Raw genomic sequence first — 27,841 nt, 5'->3', positions numbered from 1 at the left:
CCTATTTCTCTCCATATCAATTCACTTGGAATCTACCACACTCTCCCCCTCTTCTTCTCACTCTCCTACACTGATTCACACATGCTACTCCACTGTTTAGCTCCCTCCACTGGCTTCCAATCTTGACTTGCATCCAGTTCAACATTTTGACCATTACCTATCATTATCTCCACCAGACTGCACTGAGCTACCTTCAGACCCTCCCCTCAAGACCTCTCTGGTCTTCCTGCACCAGAAGGCTAACTTTTCCTCCTCTCCACTCCCCTTCCACCAGAACCCACTCTTTTTTATCCCTGTCCCCTAAGTGGTGGAACGACCTTCCCATTGAGTCCCTGACCACCTTCTAGACACATCTGTTCAGACTGTACTTATAATTTAGCAGCTTATTCTCTGTAGATGTTCAGCACTCCTGTAATTTTGCACTTTATATAACTTTTCAATATGCTGCTTACTCATACATTGCTAGTACTCCTGTTATTTGTGATTTCCCCTATGCCCCATTCCCTTTAGCTCATATCTACGACTTTAGCGCATCATGTCCGCACGTGTTACCTATTAGCAGTGGTTTAAAAAATTGTTGGAAGTTACATGTAAAAGTAAGACAGTCTCTTTCAATAAGAGTAAAGTCTCCCATTCAGTACTTGAATAAAATAATAAAATACGTTCAAGTGTAATTAAGTACCAAAAGTAAATATAAGTTAATTTGCATTTGTTTGTGTGTGAGTCTTAACAAGAGATGAAGAATTTGTTGTTTTAATCCAACATTTTATTTAAACAATAAAGGTATGTTCCTTGATTTGATCTAAAATGTCACAGATCTGGTAATTTCTATCATTTGTATTCAGTATTGTTAGCATAGATGTCTTGAGAATTCTGATTATCAGAACAATCAAAAACTCATCAACAGAAAAAGAACCAACGCGCTGTGAAAAGTCAAAACTTGTATCGCTCATAGTATCAAGTACGATGGGTTAATTTCCTTTGAACAAGGGAAAAAAAGATTGATGACAGCGCTTAATAGACGAGAGAGCACTGGTGGAGCCAGAGAGGTGTCTGGGGTGGCGCTGTTTGATGCCGATTGACATCTCATTTCACCTCTTGCTGAAAGAAGCGTTTATCTTGACGTTCGGCGGCACATTTTTCAAATCGCGGACAAGGAAGACAGAATATTAACGTTGGTTGCGAGATACAGAAGAAGAAGAATAAGAAGAGAGAATATTTCCACAGCTCCACAAGCTCTTTTACGAAAGTTGAGTCGCTGTGTAAGTTAACGTTTGACCTTTGGCTCCATTAACAGACAGTTAATCAGATAAGAGAGATTGGTTCCCAATTTAGCCCAACATTATGATTACATCTGTACTACTAATACACGCATATACAGTGCAGTGTTGTAAGTTACAGTATACGCATCTTTAGCTAATGTGGGGTAACTAGTAGGCTACAGCTGTCAGTGTTCAGCAAGTTTAGCAATTTGAAATCCATTAACTCAGTTAGATTTCCGTACTTGAACTCAAAACGAACAATTATTATCAATCAGTTAATGTTACTCAAAAGATTACCACACTTTGCAGACTGCCTGCTTGCTATCGTAAAGGTGTAAGAAATTATAGCTAGGTAAGTTACTTACTGCAGAGTAGGGCTAGCCATGATCTAACTAGTAACTTAGGCTGTTATTGTGTGTGTGTGAGACAGAGAAAGAAACTGAGCTGCAGTTCTGAGGTAGAGACACTGACTATTCATAGTATGTTAAAGAATTATAGTGAAGTAACCCTTTTGGAATACACTATCTGTCACATTGAAGAACTCCGGAGTAAGTTAATTATCACTTCTACCTCTAATCAGCAATCATAGGATTCATTCATGCTCCTTAGATGCCAGGTTAGGGTTACACACAAATTTTCTGTCATGGTCTATGGACCCCCTGAAGTAGCCTTGGCCACCCACTGGCCAAGCTATGTATAAAGCTCTAGTTCCGCCACTGCGAGAGAGTGGAATTTTGTCTGTGGAAAATGCAGTGAAGTAAAAAGTAAATTATTTGATTTATAATTGTAGTGGGGTAAAAGTAAAAGTATGCACAAATAATACATATTTAAGTAGAGTACAACAAGTACTTAAATACAGAAAAAGTATTTGTACTTAATTACTTTATACCCCTGCCTATTAGAACTAGGACGTATGACTTGTACAATATATAAACTGTATATTTGACCTATTTACCTATGAATTTGTAATTCTATTATTCTTGATTTGTAATTTTGTACTGTATTATTGCACTTTTTCCCTGCTCTTGTAACCTGTAAAATGCCCTGGATAAGGGCCATTAGTATTAAACAAAGCAAACAAGAACATCACTCCTACAGGACAAATCCCTGCAGTGCCTGCAGCGTGTAAAATGGCATGTGGCTCGAGAGCAACTAGGATTGGAGGACACTGTCCAGCTGTTCATAAAATATTAATAAAATCGGCTGCTACCGATCCAAGTGTATTTTTAACTAGTCACGGTACTGCACCAGGTCCTGTGAAATCCAAGTTTTTAATACACTCAGATATTAACTGTAAGCAGTCATTGTTTCACTCCATGCTGCTAATAAAACTGTATTTTTTTCGTGATCCCACACAGCATTTTCCAACATAATGTAGCTGATCTCTTCCCTGTCTGTCTGCAAGCCAAGCACACATCTCCGCTTCTGAAAGAGAAGGATTTCCTTAGTGGGCATGATGGATGCTTATGGCCACGTCTGGCAGCAGATAGTTAACCGTGCACAAAACATGAATGCGTCCAGACGTGTCCGCCAGTGGAAATGGGGCATAAATGTATAAACACAGCATAGCAAGCAATCAGCACGGGAATATTTTTTTTCTCATTGGTTTGTTATTGGCACAGCCCAATATAATGTTTTGTACCTGGGTATCATGAGGTTCTAAATTAATTTAATTGTGATAGCAATTTATGTTTCTCAATGAGTAATCCAAGCAGATTTGTTCTCATGAATATTCAAATTTGGTTTATTATATTCAGATTCTTCCAACGTTCATGTATTTATTTTGATTATAAAACTTAATTCAGAGTTTAACAGTCATTTGTTGAGGAAATTCATTATGTTTTGTGCAATATTCTCCCATTCTTCATGGCAAAATTGCTCAAGCTCTGACAAGTTGGATGGGGATTAGAGGTTGATCGATTTATTGGTACCGATACATATTATTTATTATGTCCCCTAAGTAGTTTAGTAGTGACAAACAATTGCTGCATTTAAAAATATTTGTTATGAAGTTATTGTACATTTGGAGTACATGTTTTCATTTATTAACTTTCAAACAGCAATACAACTATTTTCTAACCATTTTAACCCCTTCATTTTGCAAATGAAGAAAAAAATACCATACTTAGTAGGGGGTTACATTCACCTTCCCTAAAAGTTGTAGTCCTCGACAAGCATTTAAACTGTACTTTTAAGAATTTTGTTTAAAGTCTGACAGTGATTTTGCATTATCTGAATTTGTGCTGTAGTAAAATTAAACAGAATATTTTTAGTTACACTGAGCTCTTGGAGATTGTTAAACTCAGACACTTGACATGGGATAACTCAATCTATTGGTGCATCTTCATTCCCGAGTTGACAGTCTAGGTGGAGGAATGACATCATCCTCCACAGAGTTACTTTCAGTCAAATTCTTAGCTATATCCTCTTCCATTCTCCCAGGCACATCCCATTGGTTCAACACTGAAGAGCTGCTATAATGTTTTATATAAACTGTATAATGTTTTATATTAATAATAGCATGCAGACCAAGCAAATTAGATTTGTCGAGCTAGCGGAGCAAGCAGTTGTTCAGGGCATACCCCCTAGACATTCTTCTCTCCACTTTGACTTCTGTTTATTATGATAACAGGAACACCCAAACAGGTAAATAGTCCACAGTTGCTATAGTTTTGCTTAGTATCTGTTCGTAGATATGTTGTTTCTCAAAACAGGCAGAAGCTGTCTTTGAAAATGATTGATTGGCAGTTGCTAATGATGACCGTGGGATCGAACCTCTTGCAGTATATCAAAGGAAGCCATCTGGTTTCCACATCCCACACCTTCCCCCAGGAAGACAACCATGAATATTCCAAAGGTCAGTAACCTGACCTCAAAGCAACACATCTTGGAAGCATGTGACTGGACCCTACTCCTAATGCAACTTGGGCACTCTTTGCACTTTCCATCGACTTCAAAAGCCATACGAGACCAATAAAACCTGGTTCTCGCAAGGTCTAAAGTTCTGTCTGTACTGAAATGGCCAGCTTCATCATGAATTCCTTCCAAAGCTCATGCTCGATGACTTGCAGGTACTACTAACTGAAAAAAATTCACTGTGGTGACCTTGAACTTTACGTTATAGTACCCCTTATCAAAGAGTACATTTGTCTCATTCTCTTAGCATTATCCACACTTCAGCAGGCTCTTTGCTCTGTTCCTTCTCACTAGGTCTCATCTGCTTCGAAATAATGAAAACCTGCAGCAATATGAGGGTCTTCCTGCTGAAACTTGGACCAGTCTGCTGATATTAACCCTGGCAAAAAGAGTTGTCCAGGCCATGGCTCTGGATCTGCAAAATCTGGGGCAACAGCACTTACCTCACTTCCAAGACTCTCCACCAGAGTGGTTTCATCTTTGGCAGCATTTTCTAAAGCTACCTGGGTTTGGACGTGAGCAATAGGTGCCAAAAACTGATCCATTGCTATCATATTGTGTCTTTGAGAAATAGCCTCCACAATACCTTTCTCAATCAGGGCATCAGTCTCAGACAACTCAATCACTCTGGACTTCAACTTTAATATCCTCTCCTCCACCTCTGAAGACTCTTCATCAATAAATGGGGAAGATGCGAGTAGTCGACGTGATGCATCTGCATCTGCATTTTGTTTGACTGAGCCGTACTGTATGTCAAAGTGATATAGCATCCAATTTGGCAGTTGTAAGGACATACATCAATGGATTGTTATCAGGTACAACCCAAAATTCACAACCATAAAGGTAGTCATGAAACTTGTCTGTGATTGCTCATTTTAGGGCAAGGAATTCAAGCTTGTGAGCTGCATAGTTCTTCTCACTTTTGCTGAGCCCTCTGCTGGCATAGGCAATCACACACCAAGGCCCAAGGCCTGTGGTGCTGGCGTCTATGTGCAAGACAAAGGGAAGCCTCCAGTCAGCAAAGCCTAGAACAGGTACAGTTGTTAACTGTGTTATAACCGCTTCAAAAGCACTCTGACAATCAATACTCCATCTTGCTTCCAGCGACTGGTTCATTTCACAGCAATGTGTCCCATAAGAAGATCATAAAGCGATCTAACAATTCTAAACAATCCTGGACGAACATTCTGTAGTATCCAGAAAAAAAAAATGCTAGTAGCTCTCTTATGCTCTTTGGAACAGGCCAGGTTTTCAATGCAGACACCTTATCTTGATCGGGCTCGATTCCCTTCTCAGAAATTAAATGACCCAGGTACTTCAGTAAAAAACTGCATTTTGATATGGACAGCTTCAAACCATGCAGTGCAATGCGATTCAGTACTTTCAGTAGTCTCTCTGTGTTCTTCCAATGTTTCAGAGAAGACAATGAGATCATCTAGAAAAGTGATTACTTCTTCCAGGTTTAGTCCTGCCATGACCATTGTGTCATCTCCACTCCACAATTCCACTGTTCGCCACCAGAGGTCGTCATCCCGCAAATTCTAACCCATCTTTCTCAATCAGCAGCATCAATCATCCAATTCACATTCCACAGCACCATGTGCACTTGCAACACTCAACCTCTCCCTTCATTGGCTCAGCACCTCACATCCCTGTTCCCTGCTTTACTCTGCTCTCTATTTAATCCCCCTTTGTCGCTACATTCAATGCTAAGTCTTGCTGTGTTGACATTTCAAAGCATTCTTCCCAGTATTTACCTGCACCTTGTTTATGACCTTGCTTTCCTGCCCTGACTACTGCCTCTTGGATCCCCTCTACTGTTTTGTTTGTACCATCACCTGACCTCCTGCCTGCCCTCTTGACGACTCTTCTGCCTGTTCCCTCGGATCCTGTTTGCCTGCTCTTGACCCTCGCCCATTTCGACTATTCTTTGTCTCTCCGCACCTGGGTTCTCCTGTTCTGTGCCAAGTCCTCCATTACAACCATCTCTGTGGTCCTCTGAAATGTAGTAGGGGCATTTGTCAGTCCCTGTGGCATCATCCTGAACTGCCAATTTCCAAATGGGGTGGTGAAAGCAGTTTTAGGCTTATTACTTTCTTCCATTTCAATCTGGTAGTAGCCACTTTTTAAATCCAATACAGTGAACCACTTAGACCCAGTGAGAAGACTGAAGGTCTCCTCAATCCTCAGTAGTGGATTAGCATCCTTTTCAGTCAAACAGTTCAATTTTCTGTAGTCTACCACCATCCTTAACCTCTTCTTTCTTACTAGTACTATTGGGGATGCATATAGACTGGAAGACTCTTCAATGATCTCAACATCAATAAGTTCATACAAGTGCTGCTTCAAGTCACTAAAATCAGTGGGAGACACACGCCGAGTACGCTCTTTAAAAGGTGTGTCATCCATGAAACTAATCTTGTGCTTTACACCTGCAACATGGCCTATATCTAAATCATATGTGGAAAAGGCATTGGGAATCTCTTAATTTTGTATTTTAACAAAGTGTTCTCTATATTCCGATGCAATTGGGGAACCTTCAAAGTTAAACTGAAGACTCTTAGACTGCAATGTTGTATGTTGTGAACACAAAACACTTCCCAAATTCTTTGCACCGAAGTGTGATGTTTTGCTTACACTTGGAATGTTTTTTTCCTACTCTACTGCACACACATATATGCTCCAATAGTTCTCTATGGAGCAAGCACAGTTTAATTCTTAATAAGGACATTTTCTATTCGGAATTAATTTTAAATGTCCAATCTGATTGAACTCAAGCAACCCTCCTGGCAAGCATGGATCAAAAGGCACACTTACACGTTTCAGTTTTTCCAACAAATTCACCAGGAACCTCAACCATTTGGTCACTTAGCAGTGTAAGGGGTTGACCTGTTCAGGATTAGCTGTCCCATCTTTTCTTCTATTGGCGAGACAGAGGCTTGTCGACAAACAGCTCTTAACACCCGGGCCAAATCACTTTGAATAGATTGCTGCAGAAAGACATTGTCACCAACAGTATCTTTGCAAGACAGCACAACTAGTTTCAGCAAATTTGTACCTACAATCAGGGGAACACGTTGCATATACTGGTGATTAGGGCAAATGAGCTAAAATGCAAAATGTTTTTTCCATTTCATATTTATTTTGGCAACTGAACTTCCAATTCTATGTACAATAAGTAAGGCACCCTCTGCCCAGCAGCACCTTCTATGGTAATTATAGTACTCAAGGAATTTAAGTCACGGTGGTTAAGGCCGGTGTTGTAGAATGTCTCAGAAACACATGTAACCTGTGAACCACTATCAAGAAGACATAAATACTCATCAACCAAAACAGTTACTTCACAAGCCTCGCCTACAAGATTATCAGGTAGAGTACAAGATTCATGCTTAGTTCCAACTTTGCAGTTGGCTAGCATTACTTTTGGTTGAGCCTTTGGACATTTTCTGCTTTTTGAAGCTCCTGTTTTTCCCTCAACAAAAGCTCTTAGCCGGTTAAAGACATAGGTGATGATGCTTGAGGACTGTAATGCTTTGTGTTAGGTGATGACCATCTTTGCCACAATTGTAAAAGAAACTGGACACTTTTACAGCTAATCATGCACTATGCTGCTGTTCACTTGAAGCAGCTACAGATGAATTTCCTTCTTTTCCTGAGGTCACGTCTGTGGCTGTCAGTACTGATTTTCTGACTTGGATATGCGTGTCAGCTAACTACTTTTCTAATTTTGCAACCTTTTGCTCCAGATGTGCTGAACCATCCTGTTCACTGTTTGCAAAATCTGAAACACATTAAGTGAGACTTAGTGATCAACTTTGTCTGGGGGAATCCCAAGCAGCGTTTTTCTCTATCCTCTTTGAACCATAAAAAGCAACCTGCCATAAATTATACTACTGTCCCTAGCAAGTAATAACTCCTCCAGGCATAAACTTGAAATCAGCCTCTCATCCCAACAACCTCTTATGAACTGCTTTAGCGGCATGCATTCTGGTTCTTTTTGGACTATGCCACCCCTCTCCTTCACTTCCTGCAATAACTCATTAAGCCTCTTTAAGTAATCAGATGATTTCTCTCTTCTCATCTGATGAATCTCCAACCATTGTATGTACAACTCTTCACCATCTGCAACATTTCCAAAAGCTTTCTCCAATTCCTCAAAATACTCTACAGTAGGGGCTGTGTCACCCAAATGCACTGACGTGTTGAGGCATTAAACTGTACAACAGATTTCTTTGCTTCTCATTGTCTGAGAGATCTGGGTCCTTTAATCAATTGCCGTGCCTGTATACGCCACACTCCATAAATTACCTCACCTACAGGTTTGGGCACATTTCCAGAAATTTCCGGGGTTGATGTTGGTTAGATGCAACATTTCGCACTACATGTTACACAACTAGAACTAAAAATGCACTATTTTTTAGTTCATAATGTTATTTTTTCTGTTATATACAGTACTGTGCAAAAGTTTTAGGCATTTTTTTTGTAAAATAAGAATACTTGGAAAAATAGACATGTTAATAGATTATAGTTATCAATTTACTAAATGCAAAGTGAATGAACAGAAGTAAAATCTAAATCAAATTCATATTTGGTGTGATCACTCTTCAAAACAGCATCAATTCTTCTAGGTACATTTGCACAAATTCAGGGATTTTGTAGGCATATAGTCAGGTGTATGATTAAACAATTATACCAAACAGGTGCTAATGATAATCAATTCAATATGTAGGTTGAAACACAATCATTAACTGAAACAGAAACAACTGTGTAGGAGGAATAAAACTGGGTGAAGAACAGCCAAACTCAGCTAACAAAGTGAGGTTGCTGAAGACAGTTTACTGTCAAAAGTCATACACCATGGCAAGACTGAGCACAGCAACAAGATACAAGGTAGATATACTGCATCAGCAAGGTCTCTCCCAGGTCGACATTTCAAGGCAGACAGGGGTTTCCAGATGTGCTGTCCAAGCTCTTTTAAAGAAGCACAAAGAAACGGGCAACGTTTACTGCAGCAGATGAAAGACACATCATGCTTATTTAACTTCGCAATCAGAAGATGTCCAGCAGTGCCATCAGCTCAGAATTGGCAGAAAACAGTGGGACCCTGGTACACCCATCTACTGTCCGGAGAAGTCTGGTCAGAAATGGCCTTCATGGAAGACTTGTGGCCAAAAAGCCATACCTCCGACTTGGAAACAAGGCCAAGTGACTCAACTATGCATGAAAACACAAGAAACTGGGGTGCAGAAAAATGGCAGCAGGTGCTCTGGACTGATGAGTCAAAATTTGAAATATCTGGCTGTAGCAGAAGGCAGTTTGTTCACCAAAGGGCTGGAGAGCAGTACACAAATGAGTGTCTGCAGGCAAAAGTGAAGCATGGTGGAGGTTCCTTGCAAGTTTGGGGCTGTATTTCTGCAAATGGTGTTGGGGATTTGGTCAGAATTATTGGTATCCTCAATGCTGAGAAGTACAGGCAGATACTTATCCATCATGCAATACCATCAGGGAGGCATCTGATTGGGCTCAAATTTATTCTGCAGCATATCTTCAGCGTAAAGAAGAACAAGGAATCCTAGAAGTGATGGTATGGCCCCCACAGGTCCCTGATCTCAACATCATCAAGTCTGTCTGGGATTACATGAAGAGAGGGAAGCAACTGAGGCTGCCTAAATCCACAGAACTAAGGTTAGTTCTCCGAGCTGTTTGGGCTAACCCACCTGCCGAGTTCCTTCAAAAACTGTGTGCAAGTGTACCTAGAAGAATTGATGCTGTTTTGAAGGCAAAGGGTGGTCACACCAAATATGGATTTGATTTAGATTTTTCGTCTGTTCACTCGCGTTGCATTTAGTTAATTGATAAATATAAACTATTAACAAGTCTATTTTTGAAAGCATTCTTACTTTACAGCATTTTCACACCTACCTAAAACGTTTGCACAGCAATGTATATTAAAAAAATAACTGTATGAACTAAAAAATTGTATAAAATAAATATAATAAATAACAAAAAAATAGTTATATGTATCAGTTTTGAAAATCCACTATTGATCGATCTCTCATAGGGTTCATGGGTGGATAGCAATATTCAAGTCTTGCCACAGATTATCAATCTTATTCAAGTCCAGGCTTTGACTGGGCTGCTCAAAATCACTGCAGTGTCACGTTGGCTGTGTGTTTGGGATCATACCATGTTGAAAGGTAAATCTCCATCCCATTATTTGGTCTTTTGCAGACTGAAGCAGGTTTTCCTCAAAAGATTTTCCTGTATTTTACCCTCTACCCACAAAAGCTTCCCATTCCATGCCACAACCATGCTTCATAGTAGGGATGGTGTTATGTGGGTGATGTGCCAGACAATGTTTTGCATTTAGGACAAATTGAAAAAAATGTCTTTCATCAAAGCACAGAATCTTTGACCACATCTTTTCGCAAATACCAAGCAGAATTTTACATGGGCTTGTCCCATCTCAGCCAAGAAGTAAACAGAAGGATTTACAATTTGCCATAGACAGACACAGGACAGTACAACAGTACAGGTGAGAGGCAGCCATCTTGTTGTGTTCCTAGTTTCAGACAGTCTTAGCATTCCTGATCTTGTTTTAACTGCCTTAATTGAAGTTAATCTTGTCTGTAGTTTGCCTTAATTTGAGTCAATTCAGTACAGCTGCTGAGTTGGTGAAAGTAAATAGGTTGATGGAAAGGTGATTTAGTCTAGGACTAGCAGGATTTCAGTTAAGTGAGTTGTGCTAGGTGGATCAAGGTGGAGCCAGTTAGGTGTGAATTGGGGGCAGGTAGACAAAAGGGTACTCAAAGCTGCTGTTGTGAAAGAGCTGCGCTGTTTCTCTGTGACAAAAAAAGTCAAGCAGATAACCAGGGGACAGAAAACAAGAGCCCCACAAAAAATTTAAATTAAATTAAAAACTTGCAGAATTTAGAAACATGTGACCGCTACAATGTCATGTTTGCAGAATGATAATCTTCCTGGATGAACTCATCCAAGAAGATTTCATTTGTGAATGTTGTCAGCATGTTGAAATCCTAGAGATCAAGGTCCATGATCTTGAGGCTCAGCTTGTTGATCTGTGCTGTATTAGTGATATGGAAGAATCAGTCACTCAGCCCCTTAGAGCAGGAAAGTGTACAGAACTGCTTGGTTACAGTAGGTTGTAACTGCAGAAAAGGATGCGCACAACCCTTAGAGACATCCCAAGAGCTAGAAATGCCCAACAGGTTCCAACTGCTGGACACTGAGTTGGACAGAGATGGCTCCAAGAGTGAAGGGAGGGCAGCTGAGCACCAGAGCACCATGGTGTCCACTCCCCCCCCAGAAGAGGGAGGTAATTATAGTAGGAGAGGTGCAGATCACACAGTGTGTTCTAGTGATAAGAAGATTCTCCAAATCAGATCTCCTCTTTTTCCCCCACTCTTCCTCACCTTCTGTTGACCTCCCCATCTCGATCCCCTTGGAACCCACCACACTCTCTCCTTCTTCTTCCGCTAAAAATCTAGGAGTCACCCTCGATCCTGCACTGTCCTTCTCCCAGCACATCACCACGCTGACGCGCACCTGCAGATTCTTCCAGAGCAACATACACCGGATCCGTCCCTTCCTCACCGACTACTCAACTCAGCTACTCGTCCAGTCACTGGTCCTCTCCCGCCTGGACTACTGCAACTCCCTCCTGGCCGGCCTGCCTGCATCCACTACCCGCCCACTCCAGCTCATCCAGAACTCTGCGGCTCGTCTGGTATTCTCTCTGCCACAATTCGCACACGCTACTCCACTGCTCCGCTCCCTCCACTGGCTCCCGATAGCAGCACACATTCAGTTCAAGACTTTGACCCTCACATACCGCTGTCTTGACCACACTGCACCAAGCTACCTTCAGTCACTCGTCTCTCCATACATCCCCTCCAGACCACTGCGCTCCTCCAGTGCCAGAAGGCTAACTTTGCCTCCTCTCCACTCTCCTTCCTCCAGAGCCTGCTCCTTCTCATCCCTGGCCCCTAAGTGGTGGAACGACCTGCCCACCAATGTCAAAACAGCAGAGTCCTTGACATAATTCCAGCGCTTACTCAAGACACATCTCTTCCGACAGCACTTGTTATATTAGTCCTCTATCCCTGCTAGATAGCACCTTAGCTTATTATGCTCCTCGCATTCTTGATTGTTTTCCTCCTTGCTCCCTTTCCCATAGCCCTAGTCTGTAACCCTACATCTTGACAGCACTTAGCTTTCACCGTCCAGGATGTAGGAAGTCTCTTTCTGTACTTGTGTAAATTGTAATTGGAATTTGTAAAATGTATTATTTTGAATTGCTATGTTTTAGCTGTTGAATTCGTAATGATTGATGCCTTGTACTTCTCTGTATTTTTGCACTTATGTTGTAAGTCGCCCTGGATAAGGGCGTCTGCCAAGAAATAAAAATAATAATAATAATAATAGTAATAATGAGACCCGCATGGTATCTTGCCTGCCTGGTGCTCAGGTTGCTAGAAGATGCGCTACTGGCCAAAGCTGGGGGGAATCCACTGGTCATGGTCCACATTGGAACCAATGATATAGGAAAAGGAAGGGCAGAGGTTCTGCAAGACAAATGCATTGGGAGAGTGTATGTGCAGAGTAATTGAGAATCATTTAAATTAAGGAACAGGGGGCAGGGAGCTCTGACAATGGGAGATGTTCCACTAAGGAAAGGAAACAAAGGGAAACTGCTAGTAGTAAAGTCCTGAATTTTTTGTACCTCAATGCCAGGAGTATAAGGAACAAGATGTTAGACCTAGAAGCCACGGAGATGGCGTGTAACTATGATGTTGTAGGAGTGACAGAAATATGGCTTACAGAAAATGATGGGGATGAATACAAGTTGAAAGGATACACACAGTTTAGGAGAGACAGGCAAAACTGAAGAGGTGGTGGGGTAGCATTATACGTCTGAAATGACATTGAGGCAAGTAGTAATGATGGCACTTTACGTCAACGTGACAGGTGGCCCCGCCCCTACCCAGAAGCCCCATGGGCTGGGAAGCCCCTCCTTACCCTTTACCCTTTGACCCTCTCCTGTCAGCCATCTTGTAAGGATACAGGTTTTACCCTTTGACCCTCTCCTGTCAGCCATCTTGTTTGGATGACCGTCATCTTGATAGGATGACAGCCATCTTGTTTGGATGACAGGCATTTTGGAAAGGGCACAGGTCATCTTGACAAGTGTTCGCCGCCACCTCACCCTGATGGTGTGTGTGTGTGTGTGTGTGTAATGTTTAAGAGTTTAAACTTATTATTTGTGTTAGGTTATGTTTTATGATTAGGTTTGGTATGGTAAGTTGTTAGCAAAATAAAATAAATTAAATTAAAATAAAAAGAGAACAACAACATAAAGTTTTAATTAAAAAAGTATTTTAAATGGTGTTTAGTGATGTGAGTGTGATGATTTAAGGTTATATATTTTATGATTAGGTTTGGGATGGTACAGTGTTAGGAAAATAAAAGAAAGGTATAGACATTCAAAAAATGAGACTCTGTAAAATATGCATCAATGTCAGTCTTTTATTGTGACAGCTCTAAAAATTACAACAATGATCTCCCCTCCCCAACACCTACAGCAGACTGTAAGAAACAACTGAACTGCACCGCTCTAGCAACTCCCTCTACTTGTTTATTGGCAAGGGTATATATACTAGCAAACACACTTAAACATACATATACCTATACATCTTGGCAACTCGAACCTTCAGCTCCCTCCACAGATTTTCTATGGAATTAAGGTCTGGAGGCTGGCTAGGCCACTCCAGGACCTTAATGTGCTTCTTCTTGAGCCACTACTTTGTTTCCTTGGCTGTGTGTTTTGGGTTATTGTCATGCTGGAATACCATCCACGACCCATTTTCAATGCCCTGGCTGAGGGAAGGAGGTTCTCACCCAAGATTTGACGGTACATGGCCCCGTCCATCATCCCTTTGATGCGGTGCAGTTGTCCTGTCCCCTTAGCAGAAAAACACCCCCAAAGCATAATGTTTCCACCTCCATGTTTGACAGTGGGGATGGTGTTCTTGGGGTCATTCCTCCTCCTCCAAACACGGCGAGTTGAGTTGATGCCAAAGAGCTTGATTTTGGTCTCATCTAACCACAACACTTTCACCCAGTTCTCCTCTGAATCATTCAGATGTTGGCAAACTTCAGACGGGCCTGTACATGTGCTTTCTTGAACAGGGGGGCCTTGCGGGCGCTGCAGGATTTCAGTCCTTCATGGCGTAGTGTGTTACCAATTGTTTTCTTGGTGACTATGGTCCCAGCTGCCTTGAGATCATTAACAAGATCCTCCCGTGTAGTTCTGGGCTGATTCCTCACCAAGTGCAGGCTTTTAGAGTTGAAGCAGATAATTCAATAAGGGGAAAACGAGAGAGCATAAACAGGGACAGTCCAGGTCAAACGATCAAGCGAACAGGCTAGTAGGGAGATCCAAAAGGGGTAAACGAGAGAAGGAAGCAAGAGGTCAAAAATACACAGGAAGGCAATCAAGAAACAAGACTTAGAAATGATCCAGGAGAGAATGCAAGACTTCGCGATTAATCTAGGAAACAGGGGTTTTAGTACTGTGAAGGAGAGAGGGATTGAACAAGGTGAATGAAGGATTGACCAATGATAGGAGAGGAGGACAGAACAGGTGCACCTGGTAGGGAAGAATGTGGAAAGACTGGTTTGACTGGATAAAGGAAAGGAGAAGCCCTAAACTAGTATTCGGGAGAGGGAGACCTCTGGGTGGTGAACTAAGGTAGAAACAGGGGAGACCGTGACAGTACCCCCCTCCCCAGAATCGGCCTCGGCCGAACCAGGGCGGTGAAGACGGCGGCGAGGACGGCCACGAGGTGGAGGAGCAGGAGCAGTGGGATGAGCCCTGTGAAAGTCCGCAATGAGAGACGGATCCAGGATATCTGAGGCAAAAACCCAAGAGCGTTCTTCAGGACCATACCCCTCCCAGTTGACCAAGTACTGCAGGCGTCCTCTGTGGCGATGTGACCGTAACAGGGTCCTGACTGCATATGCCGGACCGTCGTCGAGATCCAAGGGAGGAGGAGGCGGAATAGAAGAAGAGACCTGAGGAGAATCAGAAGGAGAGGAGGGATCGGGGCGAACAGGTTTTAACAGAGAAACATGAAATGATGATGCTATTTTGTAGCGAGGAGGTAACTGGAGACGATAGGTGACTGGATTAATTTGTCGGAGGATAGGAAAGGGACCGATGAAGCGAGGACTCAATTTCTTGGATGGGAGTTTAAGTTTAATATCTCTAGTTGATAACCAAACCAACTGTCCTGGATGATATTGACGGCGGATAGCTCTATGGAGACGGAAATGTGTTGCATTTCAGACATCTGCACTGCAATGGAACCAATCATCAACTGCTGGGATTTCGGTGGATTCCTCATTCCAAGGAAACAGAGGCGGCTGGTATCCTAAGACACACTGAAAGGGGGTGAGGCCTGTAGAAGCACTGGTTAGGGAATTCTGGGCGTACTCTGCCCATGGCAAAAAACGACTCCAATCATCTTGGGAAGTATTGCAGTAGGATCGAAGAAAGCGTATGATCTCCTGGTTTAGATGTTCCGTTTGTCCAATAGATTGTGGATGATAACCGGAGGGGAGACTGACCTTAATATTTAGAGCCTTGAAGAATGCAGACCAGATGCGGGATATGAATTGGGGACCTCGGTCAGACACAATGTCTTCGGGAATCCCATAAATGCGAAACACATGATGGAACAGGACCTCCGCAGTTTCAAGAGCAGTGGGAAGCTTCTGTAAGGGTACAAGCCGACATGATTTAGAAAAATGATCTATTGCCACTAAAATGGTAGTATAACCCTGAGAGCTAGGAAGGTCGGTAACGAAATCAATAGAAATGTGTGACCAGGGGCGCCGCGGAATTGGAAGAGGTTCCAAGAGACCAGAGAGGGGATGTCGTGAAGACTTAGACTGGGCACAGATGGAGCAAGCGTTGACAAACTGGGTAGCATCTTGTACCAGAGTGGGCCACCAGAATTTCTGTCTTATCAAGGTAATGGTATGATGAATCCCTGGATGTCCAGAAGTAGGGTTAGAATGAATCCATTGAAGGAGTGTGTGACGCTTGGATGAAGGTACATAGTCAATACACTGAGCAGGTGTTATCAGGGGACAAGTACTCACCGATTTCTGTGGAGTGGTCGAAGAAGATCCAGGAAGATTAGGACAGGCGTCTCAGAAATGACCGGATTGACCACAATACAGACAGAGGCGCTGTTGTATCCTCCTCTGTCTTTCCTCAGCAGGTAGTCGAGTCCTTCCTATCTGCATGGCTTCTGGTTCTGTAACGGGGCTAGGCTTGAAAGAAGATCTGGTGGATAACCGGGATGTAGCAGACAATGACCGTTTGCCTCGGGATCTCATAAGGTTGTCGAGTCTAATGGCAAGTTGAATTAACTGTTCCAGATCAAGTGTGTCTCCCTTGCAAGCTAATTCTGCTTGTAAATCATCACATACGCCACGACGAAAAAGAGCGATTAAAGAAGGCTCACCCCATCCACTTATCTCGGCCAAGGTCCGGAACTCCAGAGCATATTAGGCGGCAGAAGTGGTACCCTGACGGAGAGAGAACAGTTGTTCACCAGCGTCCTTTCCAGCTGTCGGATGATGGAAAACCTGCTTGAAATGTTCAAGGAAAGCTGAGAGAGATCTTGTTACTTCACCCTTACAAGCCCATACAGCTGATGCCCACCGAAGTGCCTTTCCGGTAAGTAGAGTAATAATAAAGTCGATTTTAGCATCATCAGAAGGGAAGGAAGTTGGTAAATGGGTGAAATAAAGTGAGCACTGTAATATAAAACCCTCACAGCGGTCTGGTGAGCCATCATATTTGTCTGGGATGGCCAAATATACAGGTCTATCTGGAACTGGAGAAGCTGACGAGCCTGGGGTTGCTTCATGCGTTGTCTGTCTTGTGGGCTCGAGAGATAAAGCAGGTAATCGCCTCATTAGCTGTTCCAAAGTGGAGTTGATCTGACGTAGCATCGCGTCGTGTTCTCCCAATAATGCCCCCTGAGCCGTCAAAGCTGCAGCAACGTCAGGTAAAGCCGCTGGATCCATGTTAAAGGCGAAGTCTTCTGTGACGTCCTCTAGGACCAAAGGAAAGGATCCAAGTGCAGGCTTTTGGAGTTGAAGCAGATAATCCAATAAGGGGAAAATGAGAGAGCATAAACAGGGACAGTCCAGGTCAAATGATCAAGCGAACAGGCTACTAGGGAGATCCAAAAGGGTTAAATGAGAGAAGGAAGCAAGAGGTCAAAAATACACAGGAAGGCAATCAAGAAACAAGACTTAGAAATGATCCAGGAGAGAATGCAAGACTTCACGATGAATCTAGGAAACAGGGGTTTTAGTACTGTGAAGGAGAGAGGGATTGAACAAGGAGAATGAAGGATTGACCAATGATAGGAGAGGAGGACAGAACAGGTGCACCTGGTAGGGAAGAATGTGGAAAGACTGGTTTGACTGGATAAAGTAAAGGAGAAGCCCTAAACTAGTATTCGGGAGAGGGAGACCTCTGGTGGTGAACTAAGGTAGAAACAGGGGAGACCGTGACATAAAGATACTTGTAATCATTAATTTCTGTTTCACAACACCAACATTGGACAGAAAAAAACACTGACCTGTACTGAGTAATGTCATTCCATAACATTTCCAACATAGTCAATATATATTCAATATATATTCTCAAGTCTTTCACTGTTTGCTTGAATGTTCTTCTTTCAAAGTTATACCCAATTCTTGCAACAAATTACAGGAAGTGTCTATTATAAATAAAGTGAGAAACACTTTGAAACATGCATATTACAACATGGGACATAGTCATAATTAGAAAAAGACTCCAATAGTATATAAAGATACTTGTAATCATTAATTTCTGATTCACATCACCAACATTGGACAGAGAAAAACACTGACCTGTACTGAGTTATGTCATTCCTTAACATTTCAGATATATTCCATATAGTCTAAGTCTTTCACTGTTTGCTTCTTTTTCAAAGTTATACCCGATTCTTGCAACAAAGGTCATCACCTATCTATTGTAAATAAAGTGAGAAACACTATGAAGTTCCTATTCCTTTGGAAATACCTTATTTTTCAAACCCACAAATACATGGTGACAACTGCAAGCATGTAACACATACAAAACACAGAAATAGGGACCACATTGCAAGGATATGATAACCACAAATGTTATTTTACTGCAAATTTTTAATTTAATAAAATTGTAGCGTAAGGTACACTTATAATTTTCAATTAAAGAAGTGAATTTATAGTATCACCTTATCACGAATCCTGGAATCTTGTAGAACTCAATTTCTGTAATAATTGGACGCAGACACCAATTCCAAAGATATAAATTGTCAAATTTATTAAAAAACAAAGACTAAATGTAGAACTACACTAATTATACAAAAGGAAAAAAACTAATTAAAATTCAACTCTAGATCAACATCAAAGACGAATCACTTCTGTGACCAAATCAAAGACCATGGGATCGCATATGATAACACACAAATCGTTAAACAAAAAAGGTTATAAACACATTGACTACAATACCGGTTAGTAAGACGAAGGTGAGTCTCTCGTTAGTATTATTAGTCAGACATTAAATAACTATGCAGGTTAGTATTTATGTCAGGTAACTTCTCGTTATATATATATCAGTCTCATTTACGTTTAGGTGCAGAGAAAGATCCTATCATTACTTGTTACCACAATTTCCCTTAACTGATTATTATTCAATGATTAAGGATAGGCAGGGCCACCTATAATCTGGTGTCTATTAACTTGTGTCAATTTCAGACTAAACAGTTAAACAGGAATGAGAAGATATTTCTCGGCATTGACAAATTTTATTTCTAAAATTATCAACAAAACAGTTTAATGCAACACACATTTATATTTAAGAAAACTAAATGATATTACACATTCTAGAGTTATGAATCACAGATTAACATTTCTAATTGATTTCTCAAATGTCATGAATCACAAACTCCAAACTGTTAAACTTATCTGAACTTCGTCGCAGAGAGGCCTCTCTGTCTTCGGGCTCAGATAACAGCACACGGCACGAGGTCCGTGTGGTTTGGAACAAAGGCAGTACGGTTCCAAACAGTCTTTTCCAAACAGATTTTCCACTGGTTTGAAGGCTCCAAGGTTGTGCACAAGATCTTCTTTGTAAGCAGGGTTTCCACCGTAGTTACTTGAAGACAAAGTCTTTGAGGAAAGCAGGGCCCTGTTCGTTCCAAGGGTCAAGTTTCTTAAGACTCAAATAGCTATTTAAATGACTGAACACTTTCGTATACAGTCGACTTAGTCAATTGTCCAGCTGTAAAACTCCACTGATCAGGTGGGCACAGGCGGGCATGCGCAGTCTGTAAAGTTCTTTATTTAATAAAGTCCTTTAAAAGAGTTCTTCGTACGGCGCTGTACTGTGCGCTGTTCCTTATAGTCTGTCAGATCAATAGGTGATTGGTTCTTGAGTTTGTGAGATTGGATTTCGGTTTCAGCCCCCAGTGTCCTATTGGATGGGGGCTTGATTTATGACTGATGTCAATCCATGCCATCTTTTGGAAATGCCAGTTGGCCCGGGTTCATAGCTCTGTGTCGGGATTTCGGCTCTCGTCCATTTCAAAGAGTTTTTATTACCTACAGGCCCCCTTCCCCAGACATCTCACAGCAGGATTCCAAACTATTTGGCCTATTCCCGGTGCCATCCTCCCAGACTGTCACTTTGATGTAAACCAGTCCCACGCTTTAAGGAAATCTGATAACTTTGGGGGGAGAGGTCTTCTTTGGATCAGTGCTTCAGCTCAGAGCTAAAATGCTCTTGTCAAAATAACCCATCATAACGCTACAAAATGATTGATATGACTTCTTGTTTAGATCTAGTAGTCATCTGCAAACTACATAGTGACAAATGCAATCATTCTTCAGGAAACAGCCACAGCAGACAGAAATAGGCACAACGTTGTATTTATATGGCCCAAGACTGCACTTTACTAAACCCTGAAACCCTGAAAAATCACGAGAAACTCTTTAAGTTTTGTAAAATGGTTTATTTTACAGACACAGAAACAGATAGGCTCACCCTCAACATAGCCCAACACTTACAAAAATATGATGTAAACTTAAAAGGTTTACCAGTAGCATAGGGGTATTATTAATCTATTAATCTATTCATGCAGCTTTTAGATACTTGTCTAATACAGAGCTAACAACTGCATTGACAGCAGGTAGCAGGGCTTAGACAATGCTGTGTGCTTTGGTTTAAAATGGCTTCAAAACTTTTCTCCATTTAAACATTGTCAAAATGCTAAGGCATGTTTTTGTATCATAAACATTGTATTACTATGTACATTAATGTGGTTTATACTTTTGATTTGATACTTTTATCATATTTGTAATTACAAAATAATATATAAATAATAATAATAATAATAATAATAATAATAATAATAATAATAATAATAATAATAATAATTCAAAAACATGTTAAACAAAACTCACCCTGACTTTGGCACGACCCCAGGGTGGGGAACCTCTACTGTAGACCCTTGTTCACTCTTTCAACAGTTTGTATGTTACTTGTAGCACAAGAACAGAAACATGGTGGTCTGATCTTACACAACTGTCTATTACACTGTGTATTCTATTTAAATAGAAAAAAGGAGTAGTTCATAAAAAGTTCATAAAAAGTGTTAAATCTGTTATTCTTATGAGTGTCTCTACAGCCCCTCACGGCGTGACATGGACTCTTTACATTGAAATTTATGTTGATGTAGAACTGGTCAACACAAAATTGTACAAAATACATTAAATAATTAAACAAGACAAACATTAAGAACAGCAACCACTTTGAGTTCGACATTTTACAGTATAGAAATTAAATACGTTTTAATTACCACACGTTTTTCTTCAGGCTCTGAGCAATGCCCCTTCTTGCCAACAGTGTCAGAAGCTGAGCGCTCTCTGTAGCATGCACAATATAGTTCAGCTGTGTGCGGTGAAGAGGGGAAAGAGAAGTGCAGTGAAGGAAGAGTGTCTGTGAGACTGGTCTCTGTCCTGCTTGTCCTACAGAGCCTCTCTTATCTGAAATGGCACTGGGCACACCCAAAGTAGCAACACCCCCAGGCAACAGGTCCTTAAGAGAGTGCAGTCTTGGGTCATATAAATACAACGTTGTGCCTATTTCTGTCTGCTGTGGCTGTTTCCTGAAGAATGATTGCATTTGTCACTATGTAGTTTGCAGATGACTACTAGATCTAAACAAGAAGTCATATCAATCATTTTAAGAAATTAAAAATTTGCAGTAAAATAACATTTGTGGTTATCATATCCTTGCAATGTGGTCCCTATTTCTGTGTTTTGTATGTGTTACATGCTTGCAGTTGTCACCATGTATTTGTGGGTTTGAAAAATAAGGTATTTCCAAAGGAATAGGAACTTCATAGTGTTTCTCACTTTATTTACAATAGATAGGTGATGACCTTTGTTGCAAGAATCGGGTATAACTTTGAAAAAGAAGCAAACAGTGAAAGACTTAGACTATATGGAATATATCTGAAATGTTAAGGAATGACATAACTCAGTACAGGTCAGTGTTTTTCTCTGTCCAATGTTGGTGATGTGAATCAGAAATTAATGATTACAAGTATCTTTATATACTATTGGAGTCTTTTTCTAATTATGACTATGTCCCATGTTGTAATATGCATGTTTGAAAGTGTTTCTCACTTTATTTATAATAGACACTTCCTGTAATTTGTTGCAAGAATTGGGTATAACTTTGAAAGAAGAACATTCAAGCAAACAGTGAAAGACTTGAGAATATATATTGAATATATATTGACTATGTTGGAAATGTTATGGAATGACGTTACTCAGTACAGGTCAGTGTTTCTTTCTGTCCAATGTTGGTGTTGTGAAACAGAAATTAATGATTACAAGTATCTGTACATAATTTTTTGGTGTCTTTTTCTACTTCTGACTATGCTCCATGTTGTAAAACATTTGTTTGTCACAATAAAGTCACCATCATGTATGTGTGTGTGTGTGTGTGTGCTTGTATTTATTAATTCTATACATTTGAGCATGAACAAATGAACACATTATATATATATATATATATATATATATATATATATATATATATATATATATATATTATTCATCAATATATATTATTGTATTCTTTTGAGTATTCACAAATGGTGCTTCACTGTGTCTCTCTAAGAAAAGTGGTGAAATTGTCTTTATTCTCTATTGATAAATATGACAAATATAAATATATATATATATATATATATATATATATATATATATATATATAGTGTGTGTGTTTCTGTGTGGTGTGTTTGCTAGTATATATACACATATATATGTAATGAGATTAAATGCAATATATTCTTAAATATGATATATGTTAAGTCTACTTTTGAGCATTCACTAATGTAACAACAATAATAATTACAGGGCTGGTCAAAATATACATTTATAATTCTATACATTTCACAGTTTTTCTCTAAGAAAAGTGGTGTATATGTCTTTAGTGTCTATTGATAAATATAACAAAGATGTATAGGTATATGTGTGTTTAAGTGTGTTTGCTAGTATATATACCCTTGCCAATAAACAAGTAGAGGGAGTTGCTAGAGCGGTGCATTTCAGTTGTTTCTTACAGTCTGCTGTAGGTGTTGTGGAGGGGAGATCATTGTTGTAATTTTTAGAGCTGTCACAATAAAAGACTGACATTGATGCATATTTTACAGAGTCTCATTTTTTGAATGTCTATACCCTTCTTTTTCTTTTCTTTTCCTAACACTGTACCATCCCAAACCTAATCATAAAATATATAACCTTAAATCATCACACTCACATCAATAAACAACATTTAAAATACTTTTTTTATTAAAACTTTATGTTGTTGTTCTCTTTTTATTTTAATTTATTAAATTTATTTTATTTTGCTAACAACTTACCATACCAAACCTAATCATAAAACATAACCTAACACAAATAATAAGTTTAAACTCTTAAACATTACACACACACACCATCAGGGTGAGATGGCGGCGAACACTTGTCAAGATGACCTGTGCCCTTTCCAAAATGCCTGTCATCCTAACAAGATGGAGGTCATCCAAACAAGATGGCTGTCATCCTAACAAGATGATGGTCATCCAAACAAGATGGCTGACAGGAGAGGGTCAAAGGGTAAAACCTGTATCCTTAAAAGATGGCTGACTGGAGAGGGTCAAAGGGTAAAGAGGAAGGAGGGGCTTCCTGGCCCGTGGGGCTTCTGGGTAAGGCGGGGCTTCCCAGACCATGGGGCTTCTGGGTAGGGGTTGGGCCACCTGTCACTTTGACATAAAGTGCCATCATTACTACTGAGGCAGAAGAACTCAAATTAGATGTTAGTACCGAAACAGAATATTTGTGGGTTAAACTTTTGAATTCAAGATCTGGAGGATTAGTGGTACGAGTGTGTTACAGACCACCCAACTCAAATACTCAGAAAGATGTTGCATTGTACAATGTAATCAGGACTGCATGTAGCAAGGATGTGGCTGTTACAATGGGGGATTGCAATTTCCCAAACATAGTACAAAAAACATTGGCCAAAATGGTTTAATAGAAGTATGCAAAAACAAAATATCAAGAGAAAGAAAATGTGCATACAATAAGGATAGAGATGAAACAAAATACAAAGAATATGTTGAACTGCAAAGAGATCTTAAGAACGGGATCAGGAAAGCAAAGAGGGAAATATAAAGAAACATAGCTCTTGGAGCTAAAACTAATGCAAAGAGTTTTTTTCAATACTACAACAGCAAGAGGTCAATAAAGGAGGAAGTGAAACAGATACATGGCAAAAATTCAAGTATCTTGGAAAATGGACAAGATGTGGCAAATGTTCTAAATGAGTATTTCACAAGTTTTTACAAAAGAAAAAACAGATAACATGCCACAGGTTAACAATCAGTCCAGTCAAACCCTAAGAGAGATCAGGATAAATGAGGAGGAGGTATTAAAGGGACTGGCAGAATTAAAAACAGTACTTAAAGAAATTAGGGAAATTATTTATAGGCTGCTAACTCAAATATTCCAAATGACACTTAGTACAGAATGTGCCAACTGACTGGAAGACAGCAAATGTCACACCAATCCACAAGAAAGGGGACACAACTGAGCCAGGAAATTACAGACCAATCATTTTCACCTGTAATTTGTGTAAATTGTAAATTGGAATTTGTAAAATGTATTATTTTGAATTGCTATATTTTAGTTAAATTGAATTTGTCATGATTGATGCCTTATACTTAACTGTATTTTTGCACTTTGTTTTGCACTTATGTTGTAAGTCGCCCTAGATAAGGGCGTCTGCCAAGAAATAATAATAATAATAATAATAATAATAATAATAATAATAATAATAATAATACTTGTAAAATGTTGGAAAAAATTATTAGACAGAAAATAGAGGAGTTTCTTAATGAAAACCATATTCTTGGAGATAGTCAACATGGGTTTAGACGAGGCAGATCATGTCTTACTAATCTATTAGAGTTCTTTGCAACTGCAGCTGTAGATCACGTGAAAGCATGTATTATATGATATACTTTGATTTTCAAAAAGCTTTTGATAAGGTTCCACACCAAAGACTAATCCTCAAATTGGAAGCCGTAGGTATTCAGGGTAATGTAAATTATGATTATGAACTGGCTGATGTACAGGAAACAGAGGGTGTCGATAAGAGGAGTTGCTTCTAACTGGAGTGAGGTTGTTAGTGGAGTTCCACAGGGATCAGTACTAGGGCCTTTGCTTTTTCTAATCTATATTAATGACTCTGGGATAGTTAGCAAACTTGTAAAATTTGCTGATGATACTAAATTAGGTAGCTCAGCAAATACAATCTTGGCAGCTAGGTTATTCAAAGGGACTTGGATAATATTCAGTTGTGGGCAGACACCTGGCAGATGAAATTCAATGTGGACAAGTGCAAGGTAATACATGCAGGTAACAAAAATGTCCACTATAATTACACTATTTGAGGAATAGAACTAGATTAAGTAATGCATGAGAAAGACCTAGAAGTCTACATGGACTCCTCACTTTCTCCAGCCAAACAATGTGGGCAAGCATTAAAAAATGCAAACAGAATGTTAGGGTATATTGTCAAAAGTGTAGAATTTAAAACAAGGGAAGTAATGTTAAGACTGTAAAATGCACTAGTTAGACCTCATCTGGAATACTGTGTACAGTTCTGGGCATCACACTTCAAGAAAGATATTGCTGCTCTAGAGGCAGTTCAGAGGAGAGCAACCAGACTTATTCCAGGTTTGAAGGGAATGTCCTACTGGGAGAGACTGAGGGAACTGAACCTTTTCACATTGGAACAGAGGAGACTACATGGGGACTTGATCCAAGTCTTCAAAATTATGAAAGGCATCGGCCACATCAAAACAGAGGAGCTTTTCCAGATCAACAGGGACACGGACCCGAGGACACAAATGGAAATTGGGCTTCAAGACATTAAAGACGGAAAACAGGAGACACTTCTTCACACAGAGAGTTGTCACAATCTGGAACAAACTACCCAGCAATGTGGTTGAAGCTGAAAATTTGGGAACATTTAAAAATAGACTGGATAGGATCCTTGGATCACTTAGGTATTAATGGACACCAAACGAGCACCATGGGTCGAATGGCCTCATCTCGTTTGTAAACTTTCTTATGTTCTTATGAAACACTGTAGGTCTTTTTGAGCTGTTATTGGTCTATTGGTGGCTTCTCTGACCAATGTCCTTCTTATCTGGCTGCTCAGTTTGGAAGGACAGTCTGCTCTTAGCAAATTTTTGGTGGTGCCATACACATTCCACTTCTTAATGATCGACTTGACTGTACTCCAAGCAATATTTAATGCCTTGAAATAATTTTATACCCCTGGTGATCTGTGCCTTTTCACAACATTATCCCAGACTTGTTGTGAAAGCTCATTGGTCTTCATGGTAGTATCATTGCTTTGAATGCACTACCCAACTGTGGGACCTTACAGAGACAGGTGTATCTAATCTGAAATACTGTGAACTACTTTTATTGCATACAGATGGACTCCATTCAACTTATTGTGTGAATTATGAAGGCAATTGGTTGCACCTGACCTTATTTAGGATCGTCATAGCACAGGGGGTGAATACTTATATAATTAAGAGTTTTCAGTTTTTTTTTTTTTTTTTTTTTTTTTTCACAAACCAATGTGGAGTAGGTTGTTTAAGACAAAGGGGAAAAAATCCAAGTAGGGTGAATACTTCCTATAGCCACATTAGCAGACTAACTTTGCTGAACATAAATTAACATCATGGTTTTCCAATAAGAACTGAATTACATTACCAATATCTTGAAAACGTTGCATTAATGTCCATCCGCTATTTATACAATTGCATATGGTGATTTTTTTTATTAAAAGTGTTCGTTCATTGTTCTGCATCTCACCCAGCTATGTAGTCAACTTTTTGTTTTCTGCACAAACATGAGTGCTAAAGAAAAAGTTCCACTGAAAAGGGGTAGAGGAAGAAGAAATAAATCTCAGGAAAATTTTGACCTCTCTGATCAGCACCCAAGATCATTAAATCAATTGGATATGTGCACACACAATGTCTGCAGAATCCCCTGCAGATCTAAGGATGCCCTCAGTCAGAACTGTATGGACTATACAGTGTGTGGTATACAATGCTGGTTGGATCAAACACAGAATAAGCACTAATAATGAAAAGTAATCTTAAGTATTTTCAGAATACCTCAACCCATTGTAATGGATACAACTACATTAAAGACATAACTTATTTATTTTTCTTACACTTTTATATTAGTACAAACGTGAGTAAATGTTTTTTATACTAATACTACACCGATCAGCCATAACATTATGACCACTGACAGGTGAAGTGAATACACTAATAATCTTATTATCATGGCACCTGTCAGTGGGTGGGATATATTAGGCAGCAAGTGAACATTTTGTCCTCAAAGTTGATGTGTTAGAAGCAGGAAAAATGGACAAGCGTAAGGATCTGAGCAACTTTGACAAGGGTCAAATTGTGATGGCTTGACGACTGGGTCAGAGCTTCTCCAAAACTGCAGCTCTTGTGGGGTGTTCCCGGTCTGCAGTGGTCAGTACCTATCAAAAGTGGTCCAAGGAAGGAAAAGCGGTGAACCGGTGACAGGGTCATGGGTGACCAAGGCTCACTGATGCACGTGGGGAGCGACAGCTGGTCCGTGTGGTCCGATCCAACAGACGAGCTACTGTAGCTCAAATTGGAGTCCATGCCTCGACGGGTCAGGGCTGTTTTGACGGCAAAAGGGGGACGTACACAATATTTGGCAGGTATTCATGATGTTATGGCTGATCGGTGTATTTTAATACATTTATTTTGTAAATGTTACATTAAACACACACACCTGGGTCTGCAATGTGCACAGAAAAAACACACACAAAACATACAGAATGAGGTTTAAACAAAAAAAGTGAGATGCAACTGACAACATGATGATGCAGCAAATATGTATGTACAGTGTTCCAAACGGACAAATGTGGA

General features: G+C 40.1%; 1 protein-coding gene across 1 annotated transcript in view; it reads right to left on the bottom strand.

The window, feature by feature from the left end:
• cmklr2 (chemerin chemokine-like receptor 2) overlaps positions 1–27,841 on the bottom strand; it is a 63,819-nt gene that overhangs the window by 20,363 nt on the left and 15,615 nt on the right. The gene's annotated exons all lie outside the window — the stretch shown is intronic.

This window comes from Amia ocellicauda, chromosome 16, assembly GCF_036373705.1.
Source record: "Amia ocellicauda isolate fAmiCal2 chromosome 16, fAmiCal2.hap1, whole genome shotgun sequence".
NCBI classification, from domain to species: Eukaryota; Metazoa; Chordata; class Actinopteri; order Amiiformes; family Amiidae; genus Amia; species Amia ocellicauda.
The sequence above is the reverse complement of the archived record's forward strand: the minus strand, read 5'-3'. Positions and strand labels throughout refer to the sequence as shown.